The sequence below is a fragment of the Giraffa tippelskirchi genome, chromosome 1 (genome assembly GCF_054371585.1).
Source record: "Giraffa tippelskirchi isolate mGirTip1 chromosome 1, T2T-mGirTip1v1.2.pri, whole genome shotgun sequence".
NCBI classification, from domain to species: Eukaryota; Metazoa; Chordata; class Mammalia; order Artiodactyla; family Giraffidae; genus Giraffa; species Giraffa tippelskirchi.
The window spans coordinates 102,753,633-102,769,026 of record NC_137275.1 but is presented as its reverse complement, the minus strand read 5'-3'; the positions used below and the strand labels follow the sequence as shown (position 1 = coordinate 102,769,026).

The 15,394-nt window shown below is 38.3% G+C and overlaps 2 protein-coding genes and 1 long non-coding RNA gene across 5 annotated transcripts in view; 1 reads left to right on the top strand and 2 right to left on the bottom strand.

The window, feature by feature from the left end:
- LOC145505566 (liprin-alpha-1-like) overlaps positions 1 to 15,394 on the bottom strand; it is a 488,322-nt gene that overhangs the window by 78,934 nt on the left and 393,994 nt on the right.
- The window catches only part of LOC145505653 (uncharacterized), a 118,088-nt gene that overhangs the window by 60,563 nt on the left and 42,131 nt on the right, over positions 1 to 15,394 (top strand). The window lies entirely within an intron of this gene.
- LOC145504994 (olfactory receptor 4A47-like) overlaps positions 3,139 to 15,394 on the bottom strand; it is a 114,244-nt gene continuing 101,988 nt past the window's right edge. For both annotated transcript variants that reach the window (XR_014052824.1, XR_014052826.1), the window contains one exon: positions 3,139 to 4,670. The gene's annotated coding sequence lies outside the window, so the exon portion shown is untranslated. The remainder of the gene's footprint in view (positions 4,671 to 15,394) is intronic.

Sequence of the window (15,394 nt, the reverse complement as noted above, 5' to 3'; positions counted from 1 at the left end):
TGATTTTTGTTTCTTCTTTGTTTTCTTGTTTTGCTTACCAACAATCCATTGTAATCCATGTATTAATATGGCAGCAGGCTGAGTGATCTCTGGAGCTCATTAAAGTAACTTTTTTTCCCTAAAATAACTTTAATTTCCTTGTTTTTCAGCTCCTCTTCTTTCCTTGCCCTTTACCATAACCAGAACTCACCAAAAGCTGACTGGCTTTGTGCAGACCCCTCTTAGGACAATCTTTCCTTAATTATTTTATTCATCACTCTGTTTCATTTTTTGCCTTCTAGAAATATGTTGAAATCTTTCTGTAGTTGATGACTTCCACAACCTCTTGGCTTTTATTAGCTTATTAATTTGGTATTTCTACACTTTTATTTAAATATGGTTTCAGAAGGAACAGAAAGTAAATATGTGCCCTAGTCTGCCATCTTGAGCTGAAAATCCCTGTCAATTTTAGCATCCAGCATTCCCATAGGGGGAAAAAAAAAAAAAACCTTGACATTAATAGGTGTAACACTCAAGATTTGAGCTTTTCTTGGGCAATCACTAAGGACTTAGTATGTGGTAATTTCTAATGGGAAAATAATAACTATTTCATGGAATTTATTTGAGGATTACGTTAGATAATGAACATACAAACACTTTCTAAAGTTTAAAAGTCCATAAAAATGTTTTTTGTTATTGATTTATTGCTACTTCAATTTTACTTGACCTTGCTTATGTGAGAAGATGCCTTCTGATTTGCTGTTTTGAAAGTTAGATTGTATTTTTCAACAGTTCAATGAAAACATAATTTCTGAAGGTGAAGCTGTAAATGTTTCCTGATACTTGTCACTTTACAATATTTTCAGCACCTAATTCACTCATGTATTCCTCCTCCCAATTTTGTTGTGGACCTACTACCCGCCAGATGCTTTCCATCAGGTGTCGGAAAACATTTTCTGGATTTTTAAATATGTGTCTTAGATTTGGTGGGCCATATACAGTTGCTGTAGCTTCTTCTCCTCTTCTTTCTTCAGCAGCCTTTCAAAATGTGAGGCTCAGTATTAGCTCACCGGTCATAAAAACACAAGCTGAGCTCACAATGATTTGTGAGCAATTATTTGCCAGTCCCTGCTCTACATTGTCACTGACTAAGAGGTGCGTTTTTGAGTAAATCATGTCTTTGAGTCAACTCTTGGTCTTCCGGAGCTTGTCCTTACTCTCTTGCAGTCTCTAATCAACAGGGCATTCAGAGAGATCCTGTTAAAACATAAATCAGATCCTATTGCTCAGATCTCTTCAGTGACTTACTCCAAGCAGAAAGCAAAGTCTCCACAGGCCTAGAAATCTGGGCCTCTGTTTCCTCCCTGACTTGTTCCTTCTCCTCTCTACTTTGCTCACTCTATTTCCCACACACTGACATCCTTTCTGTTCCTTGAATACCCTAGGCATATTTTTGCCTCCTTCTCTTTCCATCTGACTGTTCCCTCTGCTGGTAATATTCATTCCCCAGATATGCACCTCGCTCCCTTCCACAACCACCTTAAATTCCTTCATAATTATTATCTTCCTCATAAAGCCTTCATTTATTACTTAATTTCAAGTGGCAGGTGCCTTCTATCAGCCATCTCCATCTCCCTACAATGCTTTCTGTTTTTTCTCTAGCACTTACCTGATATTCTAGTTATTCTATGCATCTATTTAATTTTTATTTACATGTTTATACTTATAGTTTTATATTTGCTTGTTTATTTTTGTCTACCCCCTCAGTTGGAGAGAGGGTATATTCATCTATGTTGATCACTGCTGTGTCATCAACCTATAAAACATACTGAAGAATGGTGCCTGAAATTTGATAAGGGATTAAGAAATTGGCCACATAACTAAATACGTACATAAATTAATGAACAAATCTCCAGGGCTTCTGGATTGAGGGCTAATGAAAAGAGGAAGGCAAATGGTTGGGGCAGGGTACTACAAGAAGTAGAATTTGGAATACTCTGATAGCTATCCCAATAGATAAGGTCTTGTTAATTTAGATAGTTTTAATGAGCGAGCTGCGAACTAGGGACACAGTATCAAGATTTTTATAATGTATTGTGTAGAGTTCTTTTGAAGTGTGCACAGATATCACTGAAAATCTATGAATGTGTGCATGCCTGTATTACTTTATTTAGTGCTTTACAAGAGCCCCTCAAGGACAGGGTTATTGTAAGTATCAGTATCTTTCCTTTATTATGAGCTTAATTTGTTCAAAATTATATCATAATTTATTTGCAGCTGTGAAACTAGACTTAGTTTTTGAGTATACCCTCCCTAGAAATCTGTGACATTAATAAAACCAACACACATGTGTTCAGCTTCCAACGATACACATACTACAAACTCAATTATGGGCCATCCATTTTAATGAAGGCAAGAAGTGATTTAACAAATACAAAGCAAAGAGAATATTAAGTTTTGTCCTCCGTTAATATTAGTAATGGATAACGTGGATTCCAACACCTTCAAAATAGTTTGAGACCATCATCTCTGTGTCATGGCAGAGGGATATTCAGCCAGGATATTGTTCTCTGTCACTCAGAAAAATACCCGCAATGTATACTGATACTTACTGAGTCAGATATGGGACATTTGAGTGATTAGGAGTCTTTTAGCATGATTCTTTCAGATGCCTTAGCTACAAGATGAAGCTAGCAGCTTTGGACACTTTTAGCAATGAAGAGTTTGTTGGGATATTAATTTTCATGCTGAATGAAATGAGCTTATTTCTTCTTGAAAGCCTCCCACATACCATTTCTAACCTCTGTTTTCTGTTTGGAAAGACTTTTAGAAATTAAAGATCAAGACAAAAAATAAATCACAACTTAAATGATACATGGAATATTTTTCTGACTTAAAGGACCCTGCAGAATTAAATATGACCCAGTTCAAATCTGAGCTACTAAGGCTTCTCTGGTAGCTCAGATGGTAAAGAATCTGCTTGCAGTGCAGGAGACCTGGTTTCAATCCCTGGGTTGGGAAGATCCCCTGGAGAAGCAAATGGAAACCCGTTCCAGTATTCTTGCCTGGAAAATCCCATGGACAGAGGAGCTTGGCCGGCTACAGTCCATAGGGTCACAAAGAGTCAGACAGTACTGAAGAGACTTAGCACTAACACAGTTCAAATGTTAATTTCATTTTAATGTGTATATTGGAGTGGAATCTTCAAGGTACCAGAAAACGAGAATTCACCCTACCTACTTGAAACTGCAGCACAGCACGCACACTTCAGTTACCAGTTCTGTTCATTCCACAGAATTATCTTCATAAAACATAGTGTTCTATATACCTGAGATGTATCTTACTTAGTTTTAAGAATTTCCAGATAACTCTTCATACATAGTGTTACAATTCCCATCTTGCCAAGTCCTGCACCAGTTACATAGAACACAGCACATTTATTTCTCTGGATTGTTCAGATCCCAGTGATAGAAGGATGGAGTGGGATCAAAGAGATCAGGATTCTTGTCCCAGATTTACCATAAAATAATTGTGTTCTCAGGAAAATTGTAGTTATTCTAGACCCCTTTCCTTGTCTTTATTTCCAGAGTTTCACTATTCAGTTCAGTTCAGTTTCTCAGTCGTGTCCGACTCTTTGAGACCCCATGAATCGCAGCACGCCAGGCCTCCCTGTCCATCACCAGCTCCCGGAGTTTACCCAAACTCATGTCCATCGAGTCGGTGATGCCATCCAACCATCTCATCCTCTGTCGTCCCCTTCTCCTCCTGCCCCCAATCCTTCCCAGCATCAGGGTCTTTTCCAGTGAGTCAGCTCCTCGCATGAGGTGGCCAAAGTATTGGAGTTACAGCTTCAACATCAGTCCTTCCAATGAACACCCAGGACTGATCTCCTTTAGGATGGACTGGTTGGATCTCCTTGCAGTCCAAGGGACTCTCAAGAGTCTTCTCCACCACCACAGTTCAAAAGCATCAATTCTTTGGCGCTCAGCTTTCTTCACCGTCCAACTCTCACATCCATACATGACCACTGGACCATAGCCTTGACTAGACGGACCTTTGTTGGCAGAGTAATGTCTCTGCTTTTCAATATGCTGTCTAGGTTGGTCATAACTTTCCTTCCAAGGAGTAAGCATCTTTTAATTTCATGGCAGCAATCACCATCTGGAGTGATTTTGGAGCCCCCCAAAAATAAAGTCTGACACTGTTTCCACTGTTTTCCCATCTACTTCCCATGAAGTGATGGGACCAGATGCCATGATCTTAGTTTTCTGAACGTTGAGCTTTAAGCCAACTTTTTCACTCTCCTCTTTCACTTTCATCAAGAGGCTCCTTAGTTCTTCTTCACTTTCTGCCATAAGGGTGGTGTCATCTACATATCTGAGGTTATTGATATTTCTCCTGGCAATCTTGATTCCAGCTTGTGTTTCTTCCAGCCCAGCATTTCTCATGATGTACTCTGCATATAAGTTAAATAAGCAGTGTGACAATGTACAGCCTTGACATACTCCTTTTCCTATTTGGAACGAGTCTGTTCCATGTCCAGTTCTAACTGTTGCTTCCTGACCTGCATACAGGTTTCTCAAGAGACAGGTCAGATGGTCTGGTATTCCCATCTCTTTCAGAGAGTTGCACTAGATGACACCAAATAACATCCCACTCTTTGCAGTAATAGCTTCGATGTTATTGGTATTCTGAAACAAATGAAGACAATGACACATGAAGCTGTGCACCATCTATGTAACTATGTTTTTAGAGTTGCCTCCGTTTTAAAAGAGACACGTGTGCCCCAATGTTCATCGCAGCACTGTTTACAATAGCCAGGACATGGAAGCAACCTAGATGTCCATCAGCAGACGAATGGATAAGGAAGCTGTGGTACATATACACAATGGAATATTACTCAGCCATTAAAAAAGAATACATTTGAATCAGTTCTATTGAGATGGATGAAACTGGAGCCCATTATACAGAGTAATGTAAGCCAGAAAGAAAAACACCAATGCAGTATACTAATACGTATATATATATGGAATTTGAAAGATGGTAATGATAACCCTATATGCGAGACAGAATAAGAGACACAGATGCATAGAACAGTCTTATGGACTCTGAGGGAGAAGATGAGGGTGGGATGTTCTGGGACAATAGCATTGAAACATGTATATTATCATATGTGAAACAGAACACCATTCCAGGTTCGATTCATGAGACAAATGCTCAGGGCTGGGGCAATGGGAAGACCCAGAGGGATGGGATGGGGAGGGAGGAGGGAGGGGGGTCCAGGATGGGGAACACATGTAAACCCATGGCTGATTCATGTCAATGTATGGCAAAAACCACTACAATATTGTAAAGTAATTAGCCCCCAACTAAAATAAATAAATTTATTAAAAAAAAAAATGATAAGATGGCTGAGCACAGAGGTAGATGTTTTGACCAGAGAGGCTCCAAAGTAAATGCAGCTAAACCACACGTTTCCTTCTTTCCCGAAGCTCACTTAACTGAACATAGGCTGCCGGATATTAAGCTGTAAAGCATATTATCAGTGTATTTTAAAAGAAGCTATTCTTCTAAGATTTCTAATTAATAGCAGGAAGTTTTGAAATTCTTAAAAGATCATCTGATCTTGTGAGATTTACAGCTCCATTTTCCAGTCAAGCAAGTTGAGTTAAGGCATCTGAACTTCTGGATGCATCTCAGAACTAAAATTCTGAACCTCTTGAGTTTTTCTTCATGCTGTCAGAAATTCACGCCAGATAATCCTTTTAATAGCGAGTACGTACAGACTTGTATATTTTCATATAAGAAAGCAATGTGGTGAGTCAGGATGGAAGTGAAGCCCTTAGTCTCAGAGGGGTACTGAGCTCCTGGTGAAATATAGCCATCATTTCTTCAAAATAGAAAAGCAGTTATTTGAAGTTATTAACACCAAATAACTATTGATGCATTTATCTGTGATACATGTATTTACTGTACCAACTAGGTGTGTTCTCTTTGGGAAGTCTGTTTAAGACACAGATTGTTTATTTTTGTTTGTTTTCCCACAAAGACCGTGACCTTCTGATCAGGAATGTCTATATTTTACTAACATCTGGAACCACCAACTAACACGGTGTCTAGAATGTAGCCAATGAATATGAAATAAATGAATACATTTTTAAAGTAAGGGCCAGGGTATGGGCAAATACAAATTTTTTGTTTTCAGTCATAACGTGATTGAAACATGTAAATGATACAGACAACAAGCGCTACAGTAATTCAAAGAAGGCATAGAACAGATAACCTGTAAGCATCTATTGTATAGCACAGGGAGCTATACTCGATATTTTGTAATAACTTATTAATGGAAAAGAATCTGATAAAGGACGTATAGATAAATTAATCACTGAACTGTACACCTGAAACTAACATGGCGTTGTAAATCAACTATACTTCAATTTAAAAAACAGACAACAAAAGACACCAAGAAGTCATAGCCGTTCTTATGATATTTCCATAGAGAAGCCAAATGAGGAAGAGAGAGATAGCTTTTGAATTAACCAGAGGAGGAGTCACAGAGAACCTAGGCTTGGACCTGAACTTGAGTTTGCATTAAGATTGCGGTGCAGGTACAGATGTACGTAATCACGTACACTCACTATAGTGAGACTAGCTGAAGTTATGAGTGTTATTCAAGATCCCAAAGCAAGTGCAGTATGGAGTCAAAATTTTAAGTGACACCTAATACACTAAAAAAAAAACAAACAACAACAAGCCCTTTCTGTGATACTGTGTTGTCGTTGAAATAGTTTTGCTTCTTTTTGGTAGATTATAGTAGAAATTGGTTCTAGTGTTTTCTGCAGTAATTACTAGTTCTGTTTATCCCCTCTAGAGCTGATCTTCAAAATTTCCATTACAGTGGTTTTGCCAAAATGAAACATACAAATATTCATGATGCCTGTATCCAAGTATTTCTTCTGTTGTTCCCTGCTTTTCTTCTAGGATTATATGAACAATTCACTATCTTGAATTATGCTTTTCCCTCCTTCAAGAATTCTCTCCTCCCTATTGGGCACCTGGAAAACCCACTTCATTTGTCAAAACTCAGTTTACATATTATCTCTTTTGTGCTGTCTTCTGTTTAGTGTTGTGATCACACTTTCCTTTTTGCTCCCATTACACTTTTGCATACCTGATTGTTGCACTTGCTACACTGTATTGTAGTTGGATTTTTTACATATCTCGGGCTTCTTCTGGGCAACATTCCTTGGGGCCAGGGACTACCTTTTCTTCATCTATTGCTGCAGCTTTAGCATGTTACTTGTTATGCAGTAGTTAATATAAAAATGAGATTTGAATAAACTTAAAAAGGTAGGTACCTATGACTTATTATCATTTTCCAGACATAACAGGAAAAAATATTACTGTTGGTGCTGAATGTTCACTTTTACTGTAGTGAATGGTGGTGGTACTTGACTCCACTTATAATGTTTTACCCACCATTTAATGTATTTCTACCCGATATCTCTTCTTTATTTCCATCTATATATTTATTGCTAATCCAAGTAAAGCAGGAATGAGGGTAGGGCTAGGTTATACTTGGCTGGAATAGTAAAGACATTGTGTGACTTTTTGGTGAGAAAATCCTAATGCATAAGAGGTCTACATCTTCCCTTTGAGGCATATGGAGGGCTCTGCCTCTAAAGAGTTTTATTAGCAACTAATCAAGATGTTTCTGCATGAGGCTCCTGATTAGCTATTAGTAATACTAAGAGTAAATCAAAACTAAAGTAGTTTCTGACTTGTTTTACATTGTAAATGTAGGTTATTATTTTTTAACGCTGGGGGTGGTGGTGGTGGGGAGTGAGGGAATGGTCTTTTCCCATCTTTATGTTTCAATCCTGTCAAGAGAGATCTTAGGGTAATTTCAGCCCTGCTTCTTTTCTTATTCCACCCTAGGGTGATCACGTGACTTATATAGGAAGCTTGAAAAGAATTAAGTGGGCCTGTTTGTCTTAACTAATTCTGTTCTCTCCCTTGAGAGTGAGAGTTGGTGTCTTCTGTTTCTGTCATCCTGTGTATTACTAGTTCAGTTATGGACTAGTAATTTCTGGGGTTCAGTTATGGGGTCATTTCATTCAAACTGGATTCTAAGCCAGGTTTAGATCAGTACCAGGAATATTTTGACCTCCATCTTCGCTCTTTTATCTTGTTTCTTAATTAACTCCATACCTAGGTGTAATTAAGGTGCTGTACCTGTTGTACTTGCACAAATGCATCATTTGATATGTTACCTGGAAACACTGAGAAATAAAAAGAAAGGAGCAGACTTTTTGGAGAGGAAAATGTCCACGTGGAAATGTTTTGGTGCTTCCATGCAAGGTAGTCTTGTGCCTTGGTCTTTAATGTGTGGTGGGATGTTGGGACCTTTGACTATTTGAAAATACTTCGGCTTATGCAGTTAACTGCTGAAGTCTAGAAAAGTTTTAATGTATGCTGTATTAGTTTCCAGTACCTGCTATAACAAATCAGTATAAACTTGGAGGCTTAACATAATAAAAATGTACTATCTCACAGTTCTAGAGGTCGAAAGTCTGATATCAAGGTGTCAGTAGGGCTGCCCTCCCTAAAGCTGTTCTAGGGGAGAGTCCACTCCTTGTCTCTTTGAGCCTCTGGTGGTTAGTAGCTTCCCTGCCTTGAGGCGCATCACTTAGTCTCTGTTTTCACTCCCTTTGTGTGTCTGTATCTTTTTCTTTCATCTGGTCCAAATTGCCCTCTGCCCTTCTTGTTTAATAAGGACAATTATCGTCATATTAAGAACCCGTCTGATTAATACAGGATGGGAATCCCATCTCAAGATCCTTAATGAAACTTGCAAAGACCTTGTTTCCAAGTGAGGTAACAGTTAAGAATTAGAACATGAATATATCCTTTTGGGGGTCACCATTCAACCCACTACACCAACAATAAGACTCGGCAGTTGGCTGCAGTTTATTGCATGGAGGAGTGGCTGTTTCTGTCAAGCCACTTAAGTAAAGGTCTGGCATAAAGAAAAGGGGCCCTAGGGAATTGCAGGTGGCTGAGTGAATAACTGGAGCAGAATGAATAGGGCACCTGGAGGGTCTTTAGTATACAGAGAACTTTACCTGGCTCTTAACTTTGGGGTGGGCAGGAGTTTACAGGGCAGGAAATACTCAGGCAGCTGCTCACCTTGGCTTACTCTTCAGGTAGTTTTTTCCCAAGCAGGCTTGACTGAGACAAAGACTTAGTTGTAAGGAAAGTATATTTTACAGAACTTGTCAGCATTGACACATATGGTTACCATAGGCTCAAGTTAATCCTTTTACATGTGGATCCAAACTGACATGGAATTTGTCAGTTACACTGGAGAAAGAAATGTTCTCTAAAAGGCAGGCTTCTTTGGTCTGTGCAGTTCCACAGCCAGAGGCAGTGAAAATGGCTATGGCGCCGTAGGATCGTAGAATCTACACATCATAACTGGAGGTATAATGTTACTGGATAGAACCCATAATCAGGTCAGTACTGCAGTGTGAACAAGATCATCAAAGAGGAAGGATAACTCAAAAGTCCATGTGTGATAGGTGCTCAGGGCTGTGCATTGCACATGGCAAATTCATAGCGAACAATCAACCTCAGGCCAGAAAATTCCTCCTGGTTCTAAGTTTGCAGGTCAGGAATTTCAGATAAATGGCACAGACTAATGGACATCCTAGTGAGGCTAAAATCAAAGAGACTTTATCTTTCAAATGCCATTGAGTTTCTGCTATGTTCTTTGATAATTTCTGTACTGGTTTCTGGGAATGAAAATGTACCTAGTTTCATTATTCTAGGAGTGGGGACTGGCTTGCTTTTGAGATTGTTTAAATTGTGGGCATAATGCTGTAATCTCAGATTGAATCTTAGTAACTCTTTAAAATCTTTAAAAGCATGATTCATGAAAGACTTGATAAACTGATAGAACAGCCAAGATCCTGAGAGACCCAAGCCAATGTCAGTAACAGAAGTCCAAGCTATAGATATGGAAGTATCCCTCAGTCCACTGAGACACGGAAAGCCCTGCCACTGAGAATGAATTAAAACATACATTTGGGAGGATTATTTCTGGACATTTAGGGACTTCAGATTTTTAACCCAGCATAACAAGGAAACCTGATTTAAAAAAAAAAAAAAAGTGAGGTCTTCAACTTTGTTTTTCTTTCTCAAGATTGCTTTGGTTATTGAGGGTTCTTTGTGGTTACATATGCATTTTAGACTAATTTCTTCTATTTCTGAAAAAAATAGGTTATTTTGATAGGTATTGCATTAAAATGTAGATAGCTTTGTGTAATATAGACATTTTAACATATTAAGTCTTCTAATTCGTAAACATGGTATATCATTCCATTTATGTCTTCCTTAATTTCTTTCAATAACATTTTGTAGTTTTCAGTGTGCAAGTCTTTCATGTCTTTAGTTAAGTTTATTCATATTTTATTATTTTTGATACTATTATAAATGAAATTGTTCTCCTGATTTTTTTTAGATTGTTAATTGTTAGTGTACAGAAGTGCAAGTAATGTGTGTATGCTGATTTTGTATTCTGCAAACAAACTGCTAAGTTTATTAGTTCTAATAGATTTTTTTGTGAACTCTTTAGCATTTTCTGCATCTTTTTTCAGTATGTTCACTTTCAGCCTAAGTGTATCCTTAATTCTAGGTGACATTTTCACTTCCATCTTAGGTTTTCATCTTTTTAAAAAATTATTTTACCATTAATGTTTTTATTTTAATAATCATATTTATATTTTGGCTGTACTGGGTCTTCATTGCTGTCCAAGCTTTTCTCTAGTTGTGGCATGTAGAGTTTCCTCTCTTTGCAGTGCGTGGGCTTCTCACTGCAGTGGTTTTTCTTGTTGTGGAGCATGGGCTCGAGGGTGTGTGGGCTTCAGTCACTGTGGTATGTGGGCTCAGAGTTGTGGTTCCCAGTCTCTAGAGCACAGGCTCAGTAGTTGTGGCTCAGGGGCATAGTTGCTTCGCGGCATGTGGAATCTTCCCAGATAGGAATCAAACCCAGGTCCCCTACATTGGCAGGCACATTCTTTACCAGTGAGCTGCCAGAGAAGCCCCTTAGGCTTTCATCTTAATTCTCAATATATTCAGGCTTAGTTGGGTATATCTCTTGCTCCTCTTCCCTGTACCTCACCATGCCTGGAATAGGAGGTGCCTCTATAACCCTGTGTTGATTTATTTTAAACGACAGAAGTGCATGTACATGTTCATTTCCCTCTGGAAAAGGGGGTTACATTCCACAAGATTCAAACATCAAGTCTTTAAACTTCATTGAACCCATAGATTAATATATAGTTGCATAATTATCGTCCTCTACACCACTCTAAGATAATCATATCAAAGTATGGTTATTAATTATTTTACTTGCAAAGAAATAATAGGCAAAGAGAAAGAAATCTCTTCTCAAAAGAAATTATTCCACTAAAGTAAAGACTAAAGGTCCAAAAGTCAAATTTATATGGAATTTGTGACTATTCTAAGTGATAAAGGACTCTGACAAGAAATATTTCAGTGTTGATTGCTATTATCACCTTTTCACTTTCCATTACAGTTGTTTATATTATTCTCATGAGATTTTACTTAAGTTATCAAGATTTTTATAGTAGTCAAATTAAAGAAACAAAACCCAAAATATCTTAAAATGCCAATACAAAGAAAAATGAGTCAGAACATGAAAAATATTTTAGACAAGTTGGCAACATATATTCTTTGCTCATTTGTTTTTGAGACAAGTTCCATCTTATTCACACCCACATGTACAATACACTGAATAAAATACAACCAATCACCCTATGGTGATGAAAAACAAAAGACAGGATGGTTCTAGAAATTTCTTCTGTCTGTTCCTAGTATCTTGTTGCATCTGGCAAAATAAGCATGTTGAAATGTTCTCTAAATTTTGTGTTTTATTTTATAATAATTTGCTTATTTATCTTAATGTAAATGTTAAAAAAAAAACTTGAGATATTTTAACAGTTGGCATATGAGTTTCCCCACCTATTTTCTCTAATGTTCCCTTTGCCTCCTATAATGATCTTTTAGAATAGCCTGCATATACCATTCACATACTCCGCAGACTCTACAGCCCTATACATGTGCAAAAATAGCTTCTAGGGATGGGTTAGCATACATTGGATTGAATTAGGAAGGTTGTAGAATACATAGTTTTTCATCTCAACATTTCAAAAATACCTTTGGAAATTTTGCACTCAAGTTTGAGTGCAAATTCCATCGACTTACCAAATGCATTTCAGGTATACCTAGGTATGTCCAGTAAAATGGTGAGGAGACTATTTAAATGAGCAAGCGAAAAGAAATCAGCAAAAGGATATATTATAACCAAAAGGCAGATATCATGGGTCAATCAAGTAATCCCAGAAACATATCCACACATATAAACACAATTAACTTACAAAAGAGGTGCAAAGCCAGTTTAGAAGAGAAAGGATAGTCTTCCTGACAAATGGTGCTAGAAACATGTAGTACATGGGTAATATCCATAGATAGCCATATGCAAGACTATGAGTTTTGATCCCTACCTCACACCATATAAAGAATTAATTAAAAATAGATCAAAACATAAATCTGTTAAACTTGGACAAAATCTGTTTGACCTTGGTTAAGCAAAGATTTCCTAGAGATGACACCAAAAACAAGATCCATAAAAGAAAAAAAGTGATAAATTAAGTGTCATCTTTGAAAGACATTATTAATCAAGGAAAAGCTACAGATTGGGATTGGAAGAAAACGTTTTCAAATTACAAATTTGAAAAGACTTGTATCTGTAACATAAATAGAACTCAAAACTCAATAATTAGAAAATTTTTTTAAAAATGAGCAAAAATATTTAAAAAGAGATCCTGCCAAGAAGATGTATGGATGTCAAATAAGCACATGAAGTTGCTCAATGTAATCAATGATTAGCTAAAAGAAAAAAACCACAGGAGATACCACTGCACACCTGTTGAATGGCTAAAATTAGAGTCCAACCACACTAAGTATTGGTGAGGCAGTGTAAAAATTGGAAGTGTTATACAATGCTTGTTGTTGCTGTTGTTGTTCAGTCACTAAGTCATGTCCAAGTCTTTGTAACCCCGTGGACTGTAGCATGACAGGCTACTCTGTCCTCCACTGTCTCCTGAAGTTTGCTCAAATTCATGTCCATTGAGTCAGTGATGTTATCTAACCATCTCATTCTCTGCTTCCTTCTCCTTTTGTCCTTAGTCTTTCAAAAGCATCAAAGTCTTTTCCAGTGAGTTAGCTCTTTGCATCAGGTGGCCAAAGTATTGGAGCTTCAGCTTCAGCATCAATCTGTCCAATGAATATTCAGAATTGATTTCCTCTAGGGTTGACTTCTTTGATCTCCTTACTGACCAGGGGACTCTCAAGAGTCTTCTCCAGCACCACAATATGAAATCAATCAGTTCTTTAGTGTTCAATCTTCTTTATGGTCCAACTCTCACATTCGCACATGCTGCTGCTGCTGCTAAGTCCGACTCTGTGTGACCCCATAGACGGCAGGCAGCCTACCAGGCTTCCCCGTCCCTGGGATTCTCTAGGCAAGAACACTGGAGTGGGTTGCCATTTCCTTCTCCAATGCATGAAAGTGAAAAGTGAAAGTGAAGTCGTTCAGTCGTTTCCGACTCTTTGCGACCCCATGGACTGCAGCCCACCAGGCTCCTCCGTCCATGGGACTTTCCAGGCAAGAGTACTGGAGTGGGGTGCCATTGCCTTCTCCACATTCGTACATGACTACTGGAAAAACCATAGGTTTGACTATATGGACCTTTGTTGGCAAAGTAATGTCTCTGCGTTTTAATATGCTGTCTAGGTTGGTCATAACTTTCCTTCAAAAGAGTAATGTCTTTTAATTTCATGGCTGCAGTCACCATCTGAAGTGATTTTGGAGCCCAGAAAAATAAAGTCAGCCTCTGTTTCCACTGTTTGCCCATCTATCTGCCATGAAGCAATGGGACCAGATGCCATGATCTTAGTTTTCTGAACGTTGAGCTTTAAGCCAACTTTTCACTCTCCTCTTTCACTTTCTTTAGTTTTTCTTCACTTTCTGCAATAAGGGTGGTGTCATCTGCATATCAGAGGTTATAGATATTTCTCCCGGCAATCTTGATTCCAGCTTGTGCTTCCTCCAGCCCAGCGTTTCTCATGATGTACTCTGCATATAGGTTAAATAAGCAGGGTGACAATATACAGCCTTGACATACTCCTTTTCGTATTTGGAACCAGTCTGTTGCTCCATATCCAGTTCTAACTGTTGCTTCCTGACTTGCATGCAGGTTTCTCAAGAGGCAGGTCAGGTGGTCTGGTATTCCCATCTCTTTCAGAATTTTCCACAGTTTATTGTGATCCACACAATCAAAGGCTTTGGCATAGTCAATAAAGCAGAGATAGATGTTTTTCTGGTACTCTCTTGCTTTTTTGATGATCCCTTGGATGTTGGCAATTTGATCTCTGGTTCCCCTGCCTTTTCTAAAACCAGCGTGAACATCTAGAAGATCACGGTTCACGTATTGCTGAAGCCTGGCTTGAAGAATTTTGAGCATTACTTTACTAGCATGTGAGATGAGTGCAATTGTGCAGTAGTTCAAGCATTTTTGGGCATTGCCTTTCTTTGGGATTGGAATGAAAACTGGCCTCTTCCAGTCCTGTGGCCACTGCTGAGTTTTCCAAATTTGCTGGCATATTGAATGCAGCATTTCCACAGTGTCATCTTTCAGGGTTTGAAATAGCTCAACTGGAATTCCATCACCTCCACTAGCTTTGTTTGTAGTGATGCTTCCTAAGTCCTGCTTGACTTCACATTCCAGGATGTCTGGCCCTAGGTGAGTAATCACACCATCGTGATTATCTGGGTCGTGAAGATCTTTTTTGTACTGTTCTTCTGTGTATTCTTGCCACCTCTTCTTAATATCTTCTGCTTCTGTTAGGTCCCTACCATTTCTGTCCTTTATTGTGCCCATCTTTGCATAAAATGTTCCCTTGCTATCTCTAATTATCTTGAAAAGATCTCTAGTCTTTCCCATTCTATTGTTTTCCTCTATTTCTTTGCACTGATCACTGAGGAAGGCTTTCTTATCTCTCATTGCTATTCTTTGGAACTCTGCATTCAAATGCGTATATCTTTCCTTTTCTCCTTTGCTTTTCACTTCTCTTCTTTTCACAGGTATTTGTAAGCCCTCCTCAGACAGCCATTTTGCTTTTTTGCATTTCTTTTTCTTGGGGATGGTCTTGATTCCTGTCTCCTGTGCAATGTCATAAACCTCCATCCATAGTTCATCAGGCACTCTATCAGATCTAGTCCCTTAAATCTATTCCTCACTTCCACTGTGTAGTCATAAGGGATTTGATT